We start from the raw sequence: 17,169 nt of genomic DNA, 5'->3' as shown, positions 1-17,169 counted from the left end.
TATTGTGCTGCATCAGTCCAATGGTAGTGTCCTGTGCATCAGCCATCAGTCATTCCAGTAACCAGGCAGTCACAGTGGTATACTCTGCAGCAATATGTCCACTGCTGCCGCATAATACTAAATTATAATAACAACAAGTCCCTTACAGTGTTGCTGTGTTGTCCTGCATCAGACCAGTGGTAGTGTCCTGTGCATCAGCCATCAGTCATTCCAGTGACCAGGCAGTCACAGTGGTATACTCTGCTGCCATATGTCCATTGCTGCCGTATTATAATAATAATAATAACAACAACAAGTCCCTTACAGTGTTGCTGTGTTGTCCAGCATCAGATCAGTGGTAGTGTCCTGTGCATCAGCCATCAGTCATTCCGGTGAACAGGCAGTCACAGTGGTATACTCTGCTGCCATATGTCAAGTGCTGCTGTATAATAATAACAACAACAAGTCCCTTACTGTGTTGCTGTGTTGTCTTGCATCAGACCAGTGGTAGTGTCCTGTGCATCAGCAATCAGTCATTCTTGTGCCGCATATTGTGTTATATAACTCCAGAAAAATAATGGAGAACAAAAATGTGGAGGTTAAAATAGGGAAAGATCAAGAACCACTTCCTCCTGGTGCTGAAGCTGCTGCCACTAGCTATGACATAGACGATGAAATGCCATCAACGTCGTCTCCCAAGGCCGATGCCCAGTGTGATAGTAGAGGGCATGTAAAATCCAAAAGCCAAAGTTCAGTAAAAGAACCCAAAAAAAGAAATTTAAATGGTCTGAGGTGAAAAGTAAACTTGCCAATATGCCATTTACGACACGGAGTGGCAAGGAACGGCTAAGGCCCTGGCCTATGTTCATGACTAGTGTTTCAGCTTCACATGACGATGGAAGCCCTCAACCTCCATTTTGCCATTTAATTCCAATGATTTGGATGTATAATTACAGTGATTTGGATGTATAATTCCAATGATTTGGACATATAATTCCAGTGATTTTGCCATTTAATTACAGTGATTTGGACGTATCATTATTAATTACAGTGATTTTGCCAATTAATTACAGTGATTTGAATGTATAATTACAGTGATTTTGCCAATTAATTCCAGTGATTTCGACATATAACTATTAATTACTGCGATTTTGCCAATTAATTCCAGTGATTTACACATATAATTAAAGTGATTTTGCCAATTAATTCAAGTGATTTGGAGGTATAATACCAGTGATTTTGCCAATTAGTTCCATTGATTTGGACATATAATTACAGTAATTTTGCCAATTAATTCCAGTGATTTGGATGTATAATTATTAATTACTGTGATTTTGCCAATTAATTCCAGTGATTTGGACGTATAATTACAGTGATTTTGCCAATTAATTCCAGTGATTTGGACGTATAATTACAGTGATTTTGCCAATTAATTCCAATGATTTGGACGTATAATTACAGTGATTTTGCCAATTAATTACAGTGATTCGGACTTATAATTATTAATTACAGTGATTTTGCCAATTAATTTCTGTGATTTGGACGTATAATTCCAGTGATTTTGCAGTATAATTCCAGTGATTTGGACATATAATTAATAATTACAGTGATTGTGCCAATTAATGCCAGTGATTTAGATGTATAATTCCAGTGATTTGGACATATAATTCTAGTTGGAATTGTTTGTGTCGCTTGGCTTAGTCATACAGCTACCTCATTGCACCTCTTCGACATCTTTGCATGAGGTGCTGTTTGGGGCCTAGTTTGTGAAAAGTGCTATCCTGTCTGACACTGCAGTATGAGTCCAGGGGTACTGCTGTATTAGTCCTGGGGTACTGCCGTTTAAGTCCACCAATTGTAGAATTTCTAAAAAAAGACAGGGGCATGCAGGAGATGATATCAGTGGACCGAACAATTGCGGCCCACTCTCAACATTCAGCCACTGCATGACACTACTAGATGGGCCAGGTGGTTGTGTCGCTTAGCTTAGTCATACAGCAACCTCGGTGCACCTTTTTTTCTTCTTTGCATCATGTGCTGTTTGGGGATAATTTTGTTAAAGTGCCATCCTGTCTGACACTTCCGTATATGTCCAGTGGTACTGCCATTTAATTCCAGTGATTTGGACATATAATTCCAGTGATTTGGACGTATAATTCCCGTGATTTTGCAGTATAATTCCAGTGATTTAGACGTATAATTCCAGTGATTTGGCCGTATAATTCCAGTGATTTGGCCATATAATTCCAGTGATTTTGCCATTTAATTCCAGTGATTTGGATGTATAATTCCAGTGGGAATTGTTTGTGTTGCTTGGTTTAGTCATACAGCTACCTCATTGCACCTCTTCTACATCTTTGCATGAGGTGCTGTTTGGGGCCTAGTTTTTGAAAAGTGCCATCCTGTCTGACACTGCAGTGCCACTCCTAGATGGGCCAGGTGTTTGTGCCGCACACTTATGTCACTTGGCTTAGTCATACAGCAGCCTCAGTGCACCTCGTTTTCTTCTTTAAATCATGTGCTGTTTGGGGACTAGTTTTTGAATAGTGCCATCTTGTTTGCAACTTCAGTGCCAACTCTAGATGGGCCAGGTGTTTGTGCCACACACTTGTGTCACTTAGCTTGGTCATAAAGCCACCTCGGTACAACTTTTAGGCCTAAAAACAATATTGTGAGGTGTTCAAAATAGACTGGAAATGAGTTTAAATGAATGTTATTGAGGTTAATAATACAGTAGGAGCAAAATTACCCCCAACTTCTGTGATTTTAGCTGTTTTTATGTTTTTTTCAAAAATCATCCAGATCCAAAACCAAAACAAAAACATGAAAGGGTGGTTTTGGCAAAACCAAGCCTTAGCTAAAACACAAAAGTGTAATGAGAACCAAAACACAAAACACGAAAAGTGCCAGCCGCACATCTCTAATTTTGACATATATTTCCAGTGATTTTGACGTGAAATTCCAGTGATTTTGCCATTTATTTCCAGTGATTTGGACGTTTCATAACAGCAATTTTGCAGTATAATTCCAGTGATTTTAACGTATAATTCCAGTGATTTTGCAGTATAATTCCAGTGATTTTGACGTATAATTCCAGTGATTTTGACGTATAATTCCAGTGATTTTGCCATTTAATTCAGTGATTTGAACGTATAATTTCAGTGATTTTGCCATTTAATTCCAGTGATTTGGATGTATAATTCCAGTGGGAATTGTTTGTGTCGTTTGGATTAGTCATACAGCTACCTCATTGCACCTCTTCAACATCTTTGCATGAGGTGCTGTTTGGGGCCTAGATTTGAAAAGTACCATTATTATTTATTTATTTATTACCAGTTATTTATATAGCGCACACATATTCCACAGCGCTGTACAGAGAATATTTGCCCATTCACATCAGTCCCTGCCCCAGTGGAGCTTACATTCTATATTCCCTACCACATGTACACAGACACATTCATACTAGTGTTAATTTTGTTGGGAGCCAATTAACCTACCAGTATATTTTTGGATTGTGGGAGGAAACCGGAGTACCCGGAGGAAACCCACGCAAGCACGGGGAGAATATACAAACTCCGCACAGTTAGGGCCATGGTGGGAATCGAACCCATGACCTCAGTGCTGTGAGGCAGTAATGCTAACCATTACACCATCCGTACTGCCCGCTGTCTGACACTGCGGTGTGTGTCCAGGGGTACTGCTGTATTAGTCCTGGGGTACTGCCATATAAGTCCACCAATTGCAGAATTTTTGAAAAATAACAGGGGCATGCAGGAGATGCTGTCAGTGGACCGAACAATTGCGCCCAGTTTCGACATTCAGCCACTGCGTGACACTACTAGATGGGTCAGGTGGTTGTGTCGCTTAGCTTAATCATACAGCAACCTCGGTGCACCACTTTTTCTTTTTTGCATCATGTGCTGTTTGGGGACTTTTTGGGGGATATCCGCCCTTCTGTCTGCCACTACAGTGCCACTCCTAGATGGGCCAATTGTTTGTGTCGCTCTGCTTAGTCATACAGCTACCTCATTGCACCTCTTCTACATCTTTGCATGAGGTGCTGTTTGGGGCCTTTTTTTTTATATCTGCCCTCCTGTCTGCCACTGCAGTGACACTCCTAGATGGGCCAATTGTTTGTGTCGCTTGGCTTAGTCATACAGCTACCTCACTGCACCACTTCGATATCTTTGCATGAGGTGCTCTTTGGGGCCTACTTTTTGAAAAGTGCGATCCTGTCTGACACTGCAGTGCCACTCCTAGATGGGCCAGGTGTTTGTGCCGCACACTTGTGTTGTTTAGCTTAGTCATACAGCCACCTCGGTGCAACCTTTTTTCCTAAAAACAATATTGTGAGGTGTGAGGTGTTTAGAATAGACTGGAAATGAGTGGAAATGAATGTTATTGAGGTTAGTAATAATGTAGAATCAAAATTACCCCCAAATTCGGTGATTTTAGCCATTTTTATGTTGTTGTTTTTTTAAATCATCCAGATCCAAAACCAAAACCAAAACAATAAAGGGTGGTTTTGGCAAAACCAAGCCAAAACCAAAACACAAAAGTGGAATTAGAACCAAAACCAAAACATAAAGCAAGAAAAGTGCAAGCCGCACATCTCTACTCTATATGCTACAGAGGATGGAGGAGCAACAAAAGGCCATTCAAGCCTATACATCCACCTATTATATAGGCAAAGGAGGGGGAATGCACCTGACTCAAGCGCAGTGGAGAATGATTTCCGCCTCGTGCAAGGTTCTCCAGCCCTTCGAACTTGCCACACGTGAAGTCAGTTCAGACACTGCCAGCTTGAGTGAGGTCATTCCCCTAATCAGGCTTTTGCAGAAGCAGCTGTAGAAATTGAAGGATGAGCTAAGATGGAGCAATTCCGCAAAGTATGTGGGACTTGTGGATGGAGCCCTTCATTCGCTTTGCCAGGATTCAAGGGTGGTCAATCTGTTGAAATAAGAGCACTACATTTTGGCCACCGTGCTCGATCCTAGGTTTAAAGCCTACATTGTATTTCTCTTTCCGGCAGATCTGCTGGTGAGAAAATTGTCAACTCAAGCGGAACGTGATCCATCAACAGCTACTTCTTCACTTTCTCCCGCAAATGGGGCTGCAAGGAAAAGGCTAAGAATTCCTTGCCCACCTGCTGGAGGTGATACAGGGCAGTCAGGAGCGAGTGCTGACATCTCTTCCGGACTGAAGGACCTGCCAACGATTACTGACATGTCTACTGTCACTGCATATGATTCTGTCATCATTGAAAGAATGGTGGAGGATTAGATGAGTGACAGCATCCAAGTAGGCATATCAGACAGTCCGTACGTATACTGGCAGGAAAAAGAGGCAATTTGGATGCCCTTGCACAAACTGGCTTTAATTTACCTAAGTTGCCTCCTTTCCATTGTGTACTCTGAAAGAGTGTTTAGTGCAGCCGGAAACCTTGCCAGCGATCGGCGTAGGAGGTTATGTCCACAAAATGTGGAGAAGATGATGTTCATCAAAATGAATTATAAATTCCTCCGGGAAGACCTTTACCAGCAATTCCCTCCAGAAAGTACACAGGGACCTGTGATGGTGGATTCCAGTGGGGACGACTTAATACTCTGTAAGGAGGAGGATGAGGAGGGGTGAGGAATCGGAGGATGAGGTCGACATCTTGCCTCTGTAGAGCCAGTTTGTAGAAGGAGAGATTGATTGCTTTTTTTTTTGGTGGGGGCACAAACAAACCAGTCATTTCAGCCACAGTCATGTGGCAGACCCTGTTGCTGAAATGATTGGTTTGGTAAAGTGGTTTGTTAAAGTGTGCATGTCCTGTTTATACCACATATGGGTGGTTGGGAGGACCCAAGGACAATTCCATCTTGCAAATCTTTTTCTTCTTTGCATCATGTGCTGTTTGGGGACTAGTTTTTTAAAGTGCCATCCTGTCTGACACTGAAGTAAATTCCAGGGGTACTGCCATATAAGTACAGGGGTACTGCCATATAAGTCCAGACCAGTGGTGCTGTCTTCTGCTGCATCAGTCCAGTAGTGGTGTCTTGTGCTGCCATAAGTCCAGTGGTGGTGTCCTGTACTATTTACTCCAAATAAAAGGGTTATATACATTACTTATATTATTATCCAAATAAATTTTACAGGGTTTGCCGTGTGTGTGTTTGATTTAGGGGTACGCTATCCTGTGCCACCAATATTGTGCGTGTATTACATCTGGGCAAATTCCAGCACGTCCCATGTTGTTTGTGCCACACACTTGTGTCGCTTAGCTTAGTCATACAGCTACCTCATTGCACCTCTTTTTCTTCTTTGCATGATGTGCTGTTTGGGGCCTAGTTTTTGAATAGTGCCATCTTGTCTGACACTGCAGTGCTACTCCTAGATGGGCCAGGTGTTGGTGCCGCACACTTGTGTCGCTTAGCTTAGCCATACAGCTACCTCATTGCACCTCTTTTACGTCTTTGCATGATGTGCTGTTTGGGGCCTTGTTTTTTTTAAGTGCCATCCTGTCTGCAACTGCAGTGCCACTCCTAGATGGGCCAAGCATTTGTGCAGCACACTTGTGTTGCTTAGCTTAGTCATCCAGCTACCTCATTGCACCTCTTTTTCTTCTAGCATCATGTGCTGTTTGGGGCCTTTTTTTAAAATCTGCCATCCCGTCTGCCACTGCAGGGCCACTCCTAGATGGGCCAGGTGTTTGTGCTGCACACTTGTGCCGCTTAGCTTAGTCATACAGCTACCTCGGTGCAACTTTTAGGTCTAAAAACAATATTGTGAGGTGTGAGGTGTTCCGATAGACTGGAAATGAGTGGAAATGAATGTTATTGAGGTTAATAATACCGTTGGATCTAAATTACCCCCAAATTCTGTGATTTTAGCTGTTTCTATGTTTTTTTCAAAAATCATCCAGGTCCAAAACCAAAACCCGAAAGGGTGGTTTTGGCAAAACCAAGCCAAAACCAAAACACGAGAGGGGAATTAGAACCAAAACCAAAACACAAAACACGAAATGCGCCCGCCGCACATCTCTTGTATATATATATGTATGTTTATTTATGTGTGTGTGTGTATGTACTGTATATATATATTTATATATATTTCATCCTGACGAAAATATGAAAGATATATTGACACACTGACAGAACTTTGGCCCTCATTCCGAGTTGTTCGCTCGTTATTTTTCTTTGCATCGGTGCGATTTTCCGCTAACTGCGCATGCGCAATGTTCGCACTGCGGCTGCGTCAAGTAAATTTGCTAAGAAGTTTGGTATTTTACTCACAGCATTACGAGGTTTTTTCTTTGTTCTGGTGATCGGAGTGTGATTGACAGGAAGTGGGTGTTTCTGGGCGGAAACTGACCGTTTTATGGGTGTGTGTGAAAAAACGCTGCCGTTTCTGGGAAAAACGCGGGAGTGGCTAGAGAAACGGGGGAGCGCCTGGGCGAACACTGGGTGTGTTTGTGACGTCAAACCAGGAACGAAACTGACTGAACTGATCGCAGTGGCAGAGTAAGTGTCGAGCTACTCAGAAACTGCTAAGAAATTTCTATTCGCAATTTTGAGAATCTTTCGTTTGCAATTCTGCTAAGCTAAGATTCACTCCCAGTAGGCGGCGGCTTAGCATGTGCAATGCTGCTAAAAGCAGCTTGCGAGCGAACAACTCGGAATGAGGGCCTTTGTCCGCTATTCTTCTATATGAGAGTGCTGAGTGCCGGACCTCCGAACCGTTGTACATTACTTACCTGCGAGGGCACCAGCTCAAGTGTCTTACTTATTACGTATATAACATACATTATGTATATAACATATATATATATGTTATGATTTTCATTTTAGACCTTAGGGCCCCCTTGTTTTAAGTACCCCAGGCCCCCTGAAGCCTTAATCCGGCTCTGGCTGTGAGGCAGAAATGCTAACCACTAAACCATCTGTACTGCTGCAGTCTTAATAGAAGTTACCTATACAGTACCTGTGTTGTTTTGTATCTGTTATCCAAGATTAACATAGGAGTTGTTTTGCACCCCCCCCCTTCCCCTTGTTCATAGTCCCCCATTACAAAATAACTTCCCACCCCCCGCTGTCAATTGCCCCCCCCTGTGGTCTTAAAATATAATAATAATAATAATAATAATAATAATAATAATAATAATAGTAGCTACCCTAGTAAAAAAGAAAACATTTTTTTTTAGTAAATGCCAACCACCCTATGAAACCCACCTCCCCACCTTGTAATCCATGCATTTATTTTTTTATTGTTTTAACCCCCTCTGGCAACTTTTACTTTATATTCCCCTCCCTCACCCCAACTAGTGATTGAACCCCACTGAGAGTTCCTCTACCCCCACCCCCATAGGCATACACACACACACACACACACACCAACACAAACACACACACACAGACACACACACACACACACACACACACACACAAACACACACACACACACACTGCCCCGAATCCCCCCTGCTGCAGCAGATCTCTGAACATGCATAGATCAGTCGAAATGTGCTGGGAGAGGATCTAAGGGGGTAATTCAGATCTCGTCGCTGGGCTGCTAATTTTCCTGTCCTGCGATCAGATAGTCGCCACCCCCAGAGGGAGTGTAAATTCGCCATGCAAGTGTGCGATTGCATTTGTACGCCGAGCTGCGAAAATCCATTTTGTGCAGTCTGTGCGCAACCCAGTACTTGCTCCTCCAGTGCGATGAGAACAGGCTGATCAGGGCCGGAGCTGATGTCAGACACCCTCCCTGAAATCGCTTGGTAATGCCTGCGTTTCTCTGGAAAATGCTCAGTTGCACCCACAAACTGCCTCCTCCTGTCAACCACCTTGTGAACGCCCGTGTGATTGGATTTTTCACACCATCCCGTTGCTGATTGGCGATGCCAGATGTTGTTGTCCAACACGCGTGCGCATTGTGGTGTATACGCATGCTCAGTTAGGACCTGATTGCTCGCTGTGCAAAAATGCACAGCAGCGATCAGATCTGAATTAACCCATCCCCGCACTGTGCTTCCCCAAAGCATGGGCTCCAGAATGCCGGTCGCACGGCATTCTAGTTAACAATTCTGGAAGTGATGTTGGCAGTCAGAGTGCTGCATCACTCCAGGCGATCTGGGGATCCAGAGGAGATCTGTTCTGCATTTGGGCAAAATGGATCTCCTCATCCACACAAAAGGTGACACAGCGGAAAGCGTGTCGCATGTGATGCAACCTGACCAGGTACTGTAGTATACACCTGGTTCTGGTTGGAACACATGCAACAGTACCAGGCAAGTGGTTAAAGATGATCTAGAAACATTTCTGTTGAAGCTTAAATGGTTACACTGTACAGTAAGTAACGTTTGTTAAATTTGAAATATGCTATTCTCAGATTGCAATGGAAGCTTTCATTTTTCAATATTGTTCAGCTATATTCATACTGGCATCAATAATATTGAACCTGTTCATATTGGTTTAACAGGTCACAAAATGCCACTGGATGCCTCTCTTGCTCCTTGGCAGATTTCCCCCATTTCAAGTTCATCCTCTGCTCCTACTGATCTACCCTCCCCCATGCCAATAAATCTTTCTTCAGGTATCTTCTCAGTCCTCCAATCTCCAACACCTCTTTGCCACAGTCAACACATTTCTTTGCCCCTCCTCTCTTCCTACCCTCCCACACTGCTACTGACTGTGCCTCCTTTTTCACTTCCAAAGTCAAGACCAACCAAAACAAAATCACCTCGTCCTATCACTCTTTACACCACCCTCCTTCTGCACTACAAAAAGAGACAAAGTCCATTCCCTTATTTTATACTCTCCCACTTTACCTGCCCCCAGGACCTCATCTCCTCTTACCTCCTTCATTCCCCTTATCCTTCAAACTCAATCTTGCTACACCCATTATAAAAACCTCCCTCTGATTACTATCCGATTTCTCTTCTCCCTTTTGCCTCTAAAAAACTGAAGCTGTTTATAATCAACCATCTCACCTTCTACCTCTTGGATCACTCTATCCTTGATACTCTACAATCTGGCTTCTGCCCCCATACACTCCACTGAAACTACCCAAGCCAAAGTCACCAACGATCTTCTCTCACCCAAATCCAGAGGCCACTAGTCCCTCTCTCTTCTACTATGCACCCTTCAGACCACCCTGGTTCTCTCTGACACTGTTTTGGTGTGCCTCCTACCTCGCCAACTGCTTCATCTCTGTCTACACTTCTGGTTCCACTTCCCCATCTATCCTTCCTGTAGGCTTCCCCCGGGGTTCTGTCCTTGGCTCACTGCTCTTTTCTTTGTACACCTCCTCACTATGTGAATGCATTAGTTCCTTTGGCCTCCAGTATCACCTCTAAGCCAACAACACTCAATATTATATCTCCTTGTCTGATCTCTCCCCTTCCCTCCTCTCTCGGGTGTCCAGTTCATTATTATTATTATTATTATTATTAATCACCTTTATTTATATGGCATCACAGGAGATCTGCAGCGCCCAGTTGGAGAGAACATAAAAAGACGGAAAATCACATGAGGAAAGAGTGCCCTGCTTGTGAAACCTTATATTCTAAAGGGGAGGGGCAGACAAACAGGTGAGACACAGATTGGGTAGACAGTGAGTGTGGGACAGAGGGATTAGGATGAGAGTTTGCTGGGTTTAGTGAAGAAGTGAGTCTTGAGAGCCTGTAGATTTGTAGAGAGATGAAAAATCTGAGGGGGAGAGATAGATAATTCCAGAGAAAGGGAGCAGGAGGTGCAAAATCTTGGAGGTAGGCGTGTGAGGACGTAATCAGTAGATAGAAGAGGCGGTGCTCATTAGCGGTGCGAAGAGGATGGCCGGTAGTGTAAAAGGATATAAGGTTAGATATGTAAATGAAAGAGGAGTGGGTGAGGTTATTGTGAGAAGCTTGAATTGGATTCTGAAGGTGAAGGGGAGTCAGTGAATGGCATTTAAGAGAGGAGAGGCAGGCTTAGTACGTTTGGTGAGGAAGATGATCCTAGCAGCAGCATTGAGGATGGATTAGAATGAAGAGAGGCATTTGTCATGTATGACAAATAGGAAAAGATTACAGTAGTCTAGTATGGAGATGATCAGTGAGTGGATAAAGATCTTAGGGGTACATTTACTAAGCAGTGATAAGAGCGGAGAAGTGAGCCAGTGGAGATATTTCCCCATCAACCAATCAGCAGCTCTGTATCATTTTATAGTATGCAAATTATAGATGTTACTTCAGTGCTGATTGGTTGCCATGGGCAACTTCTCCACTGGCTCACTTCTCTGCTCTTATCACTGCTTAGTAAATGTACCCCTTAGTGGCATACTGGGTGAGAAAGGGTATGATCCTGGAAATATTTTTGAGATGAAAACGGCACTTTGTGAATGGTACTGAATGTGTGGTTTGAAGGAGAGTCAAGGATTACTCCAAAACAGCACACTTGGGGGCTAGAGGAGATAGTAGTGCCATCGATAGAAAATGAAATTGTAGGAGGCGAGGATGTGTGGGAGGGTGAGAAGATGATCATCTCAGTATTAGACATGTTACGTTTTAAAAAAAGGCTAAGACATCCAAGAAGAGAAAGCAGAGAGACAGTTGGAAATATGAGTGAGAAGAGCGGGGGAGAGGTCAAGGAAGGAGAGAGATGGGTCAGTAGTTCGAGAGAGTGTGTGGGGTAGGTTTTTAAGAATAGGGGAGACGAGTGCCTGATAAGAAGGATAGATTGACTAGGTGGGCAAGATGGGAACAGGCAGAATGAGAGAGATAGTGAAAAAGGTGAGAGGGGATAGGGCCAAAAGGGTAACTATCTGGTCGAAAGATGTCAGTGTTGGTAAAAGGGATGGGGAGGGGTGGTAGGAGAAAGGAGGAGGCTGGTTGCTGATGGTTTGGTGGGATGTGATTTCCTGAAGTATGGAGTCAATTTTAGATGTGGAGTAAGTGGCAAAGTGAAGAGCAGAGAGTGAGGAGGAGAGTTGAGGAGGGGTTGGGCAGAGGAAGGAGTTTACAGAGGCAAAGAGGTGCCGGGAGTTCAAAGACTGGGATAAGATGAGTTTTATGAAGTGCCACTGTTTAGCAAGGGAAAGGGCAGCACTGGAGGATGAGAGCATCATTTTTATGTGGTGCCCTTTAAAAAAACTTTATTACTACTACGAAGAAGAAGAAGACGAAGAAAAAAATGAAGAAGAAAATTAAGAAAATGAAGAAGACCAATAGTGTTTTAGTTTACCTAAAATTCAAGATTGTGATGCTTTAAAGCCGGTGACCCTTTTTGGAAGAACTTTTAAACAATCTTGAGTTAGCACTGTCAGACTGTCAAATATATTATTATTATTATTATTATTAATAATAATAATAATAATAATAATAATAATAAAACTATTGAAGTTCCTATATTGCTGCTTTAAAGAAACAGGAATATGATAATGGTCATTAGCATGTATCCTAATATAGATAAATAGATAGAAAGAATAAATAAATTATTTCAAAGAATCATATATCTTGTGGGGGTCGGGCTCCCGGCGACCAGCATACCGGCGCCGGGAGCCCGACCGCCGGCTTACCTACAGTGTGGCGAGGGCAAATGAGCCCCTTGCGGGCTCGCTGCGCTCGCCATGCTACAGGCACGGTGGCGCGCGACACTATTTTATTCTCCCTCTATGGGGGTCGTGGACCCCCACGAGGGAAAATAAGTGTCGGTATGCCAGCTGTCGGGCTCCCGGCGCCGGTATACTGAGCGCCGGGAGCCCGACCGCCGGTATACAGAAGACCACCCATCTTGTGGTCCTATGATATGTAACCAGTACCAGGCCTATAGCCCAGGTTGGGTACTGGTTGGGTTCTCCTGTAAAAAGCAACACCAAGCACAGGGTTTAGCAGCTCAGTTCCCTGCTCTCTTGAACATGAGTCCCCTTTGTTTTGTTTTCTTCACCATATTTACCTTCTCCTACCTGACTCCATGCTACCAGCCTCTACCCATGCCTGTGTAACAGGCCTTCATGTTGTTCACTCCTCTCCTGGCCTGATCCCCTGTACTGCTGTTACTGCTCCATTGTGGAGTAATTTCAGTGACTCGCATATCTGCCTTACTACTTCCAAGTCTCCCATTATCCAGCTTTGGAAAGAGCTACAGTATGATTGATGTTGTTTATTTTCCAGGCCTTAGTCATGTCCCTCCAGCAGTTGGTAAGGTTGTCAGATTACATCAGCGGATTTTCCAGTTCCCAAGGCAGATGATACCAACCAGCAAGTGGACATGACAGTGTGGTGGAAAAAAGATTCTATTTCTTGCTTGGTTTTCAGTAGAGATGTGCAGTTCAGTCCTCCAGAGATCTGAATCCACCCAAATTTTGTGGATCCTAACCGAACCAAAACATTCCGGATCTCCCGAAGAGATCCAATGCAAACCGAGTACTAGTTTGGATTTTCCTGTGATTCAGAATTCGGAATTTTTACCTGAGTTTCGGTTTTTGGATAAAAAAATAAAATAATTTTAGCTGTTTTTATTAATTTGTATCAGAGATTATCGATTTTTTAAAATGAACCATAAGCGAATCTGGACCAAAACACTTGAGGGTGGTTTTTCAAAACCAAAATACAGGTATGAGATGAAATTAGAACCAAAACATGGGGTCAGCACACATCTCTATTTTTCAGTGTAAACAGTAGTTCTTTGTGCCACAGAATCGCCTGTGCTGCTTTTTAGGGGTCAGTCTGGCACACTGGCATATTTATAATGGGATCAGTGTATGTGGTGCACACGGGCCTCCGGGGGTCCAGGGGGGCCCACACTGCACACCCTGCACCCATTAATAGAAATACTTACCCTCTGGAGTCCTGCGGCGCAGAAGCAGCGCTGGCAAAATCACTGGGAAAATGGCGTGGCGCCATTTTCCCTGTGTTTTGCGCATGCGCAGTAGGTAAATTCCTGGGAAAATGGCAGCTGCACCATTTTCCAGGAGATCTGCGCATGTGCTGTAGACTCTGGGACAGTGCTAGGGTCCCCTAGGGACCCTAGTGCCCAGAGTCTACACAGCGCTGCCGGCTATAGAGGAGGGGGGCCAGCCGGAGCCTGCACACAGGCCTCCTCCTCTCTTTTATTATTATTATTATTATTATTATTATTATTGTTGTTATTATTATTATTAATATTATTATTATTATTATTATCCTTTATTTTTAAGGCGCCACAAGGGTTCTGCAGCGCCCAATTACAGAGTACATATGCACATAATCAAAACAGGAAAATAGTGACTTACAGTTGAAGACAAAATAGGACAAGTACAGGGTAACTAAGCATAATTACACCAGTAGACGACATAGAGATAAGTTCCTAGGTGGCCAAAAAACTGCAGGATTTGGACAGTTGAGGATTATTAAAGAAAAGGATAAGCACATGAGAGAAGAGGGCCCTACTCGTGAGAGCTTACATTCTAAAGGGGAGGGGCAGACAGACAGGGGTGACACAGATGGGGTAGACCGAGCATGGGACAGAGGGTTAGGATGAGAGTTGGCTGGGTTTGGTTAAGTAGTGGGTCTTAAGAGCCCATTTCAAGCTCTGTAGGGAGGTGGAGAGTCTGAGGGGGAGATGTAAAGAATTCAAGAGAAAGGGAGCAGCACGTAAAAAATCTTGGAAATAGGAGTGTGAGGAAGTATTCAGAAGACTGGAGAGTTGGCGTGCATTAGCAGAGCGAAGAGGACGGGTGGGAGAGTAAAGGGAGATAAGGTCAGAGATGTAAATGGGAGAGGAGTGGGTGAGTGTTTTGTAAGTGAGTGTGAGAAGTTTGAATTGGATTCTGAAAGGGAAGGGAAGCCAGTGAAGGGCTTGTAGGAGATGGGAGGTGGATGTAGTGTGTTTGGTGATGAAGATGAGCCGGGCTGCAACATTGAGGATAGATTGGAGTGGAGAGAGGTAATTGTCAGGGAGGCCAGTTAGGAGAAGATTACAGTAATCCAGTCTGGAAATAATCAGTGAGTGAATAATGGTCTCGGTGGCATCCTGGGTGAGAAAGGGTCTGATCCTGGAAATGTTTTTGAGATGAAAATGACAGGTTTGTGAGAGGTGCTGAATGTGTGGTTTGAAGGAGAGGGAGGAGTCAAGGATTACGCCAAAACAGCGTACTTGGGAGCTAGAGGAGATAGTCATGCCATCAATGGATAATGAGAAACAACCCTGGTCTGGTAGGTCTCAAGTCAGTGCATTTGTAGATAGAGTTAAACATTTTTCTACTCATTTGAACATGGCAGCGAACACAGTGATTACACGAAAGAGGTTTACCATTACAAAGTAAACTAAAATGGTATTGTGGCTGCAAAGATCTGGGAGGTATTGACGAGTAGGCAGTTTTTTCTTATTCTAGCTGAGTGGCTTGTTTATTCTTACTGCCTGCAGCTTAAAGACTTGGCCTGCTGAGTAGGTTAACATTTTAAGATATACGCATTTAAAGGGATGCAGTCAATTTACCAGTTGTCTGGATCCTGGCGATCAGGATACCAATGCTGGAATCCCGATAGACAACAATGCCGACACCCAGAAACCCAGCACACGGGCTATTCCCACTCGTGGGTTTCCACGACACCCAGAGGGTGAAAGTAGAACCTGTGGCGAGTGCAGTGAGCCACAGAGCCCGCAGCGTAGAGATTGCAGCAAGCCCGCAAGGGGTCTCTTAGCGTTCACCCCACTGCCGGCATTCTGGCAGGCAGGATGCCGCTATCGGTATCTTGAGAGCCGGCATCCCAACCACCGGTAAATAGTATATAACCCCATTTAAATCATGCCATGTATTTTAAATAGAAGGGTAGTACATGGTGTGCATACAACAAAGAATTTAATCAGAAGCAGGATGACTACAGTACTATGACCTTTAGTTATAACGATGAGGTCTGGCTGGAAGTGACCTAACAGAGATCCCCTTGGGTAGGGAGTTGAACGTAGCTTTTAGTAGTTTCCAATGTAACAATGTCACATTTTGCCATTTTTGCCACTACTAAGTGGTGTACAAAGCAGGGCACCGATCTAAGAACAAACTCAAAGTTACATGGTGGTCCACCAGCCCTCAACCCAACCAGTCTTTGTTTTTCAGCCCTGCAGAGGGGTGATGCTGGTGGATTCATGCCATATTTTTCAATTTACGAGAGATTTCTCAGTGGTTGGTATATAGACAATGTGGCTTTGCAACTATGTGTTTCTCCATCAGGTGTACAGGTAGTTCCCAAAAAGGTCCAAGGCAAGTATAGTCTAATCAAGCACCTGTCTTACATGTCCAGGGCATAATTTTACAAATATTGTCGATTATAGCAATTGTTGGGTGGTGTATCAATTGTTAAAGAAAGCATTGAAGATTGTTAAATCTTTCGGCCGCAGGACCCTTATGGTGAAAGTTGATATTGAATCAGTTTTTAACCTGTTACCACTGAACCGCAGTTCATTTTGCTTTCTGATTTTTCATCTGGATATGGAGAATTATTTAGATTTTTAGAGATTTTGCCAAAAGTGGTGGATGTTGAAGTAAAGGCCTCACATCTGTGCAAACAGAATATTGGGCCTAATTCAAGGTTAAATGTATTAGCAAAAGCAGAGTTGCGATCAATTGCAAAATGAACCAAATCTGCACACACAAAAAAATACACACCCACAGTGCAAACTAACAAAAAAAAAAAATCCAAATACACGAAATAGGAGTCACCCGAAGGCAATGCAAACTTGCATTAGAAGCAATTATACTGCAGTTTTGTTGCAGATTAGCGTTCATTTGGTGGTCATTACGAGTTGTTCGCTCGCTAGCTCCTTTAGCAGCATTGCAAATGCTAGGCCGCCGCCCTCTGGGAGTGTATCTTAGTTTAGCAGAAAAGCGAAGGAAAGATTAGCAGAACTGCTACTAAATAATTCCCTGCAGTTTCTGAGTAGCTCCAGACCTACTCCTAGACTGCGATCACCTCAGTCCGTTTAGTTCCTGGTTTGATGTCACAAACACGCCCTGCGTTCGGCCAGCCACTCTCCCGTTTCTCCAGCCACTCCTGCGTTTTTACCTGGCACGCCTGCAATTTTTTGCACACTCCCTGAAAACGGGCAGTTTCCGCCCAGAAACACCCACTTCCTGTCAATCACACTATGATCACTCGCGCGATGAAAAAACGTTGCTCGAGCTTGTGTAAATCTACAAAGTTTTGTGTGAAAGTACTTAGCGCATGCGCATTTTTTTCACTTGATCGCTGCA

The sequence above is a fragment of the Pseudophryne corroboree genome, chromosome 5 (assembly GCF_028390025.1).
Source record: "Pseudophryne corroboree isolate aPseCor3 chromosome 5, aPseCor3.hap2, whole genome shotgun sequence".
NCBI classification, from domain to species: domain Eukaryota; kingdom Metazoa; phylum Chordata; class Amphibia; order Anura; family Myobatrachidae; genus Pseudophryne; species Pseudophryne corroboree.
Note: the sequence above shows the minus strand (reverse complement) of the source record.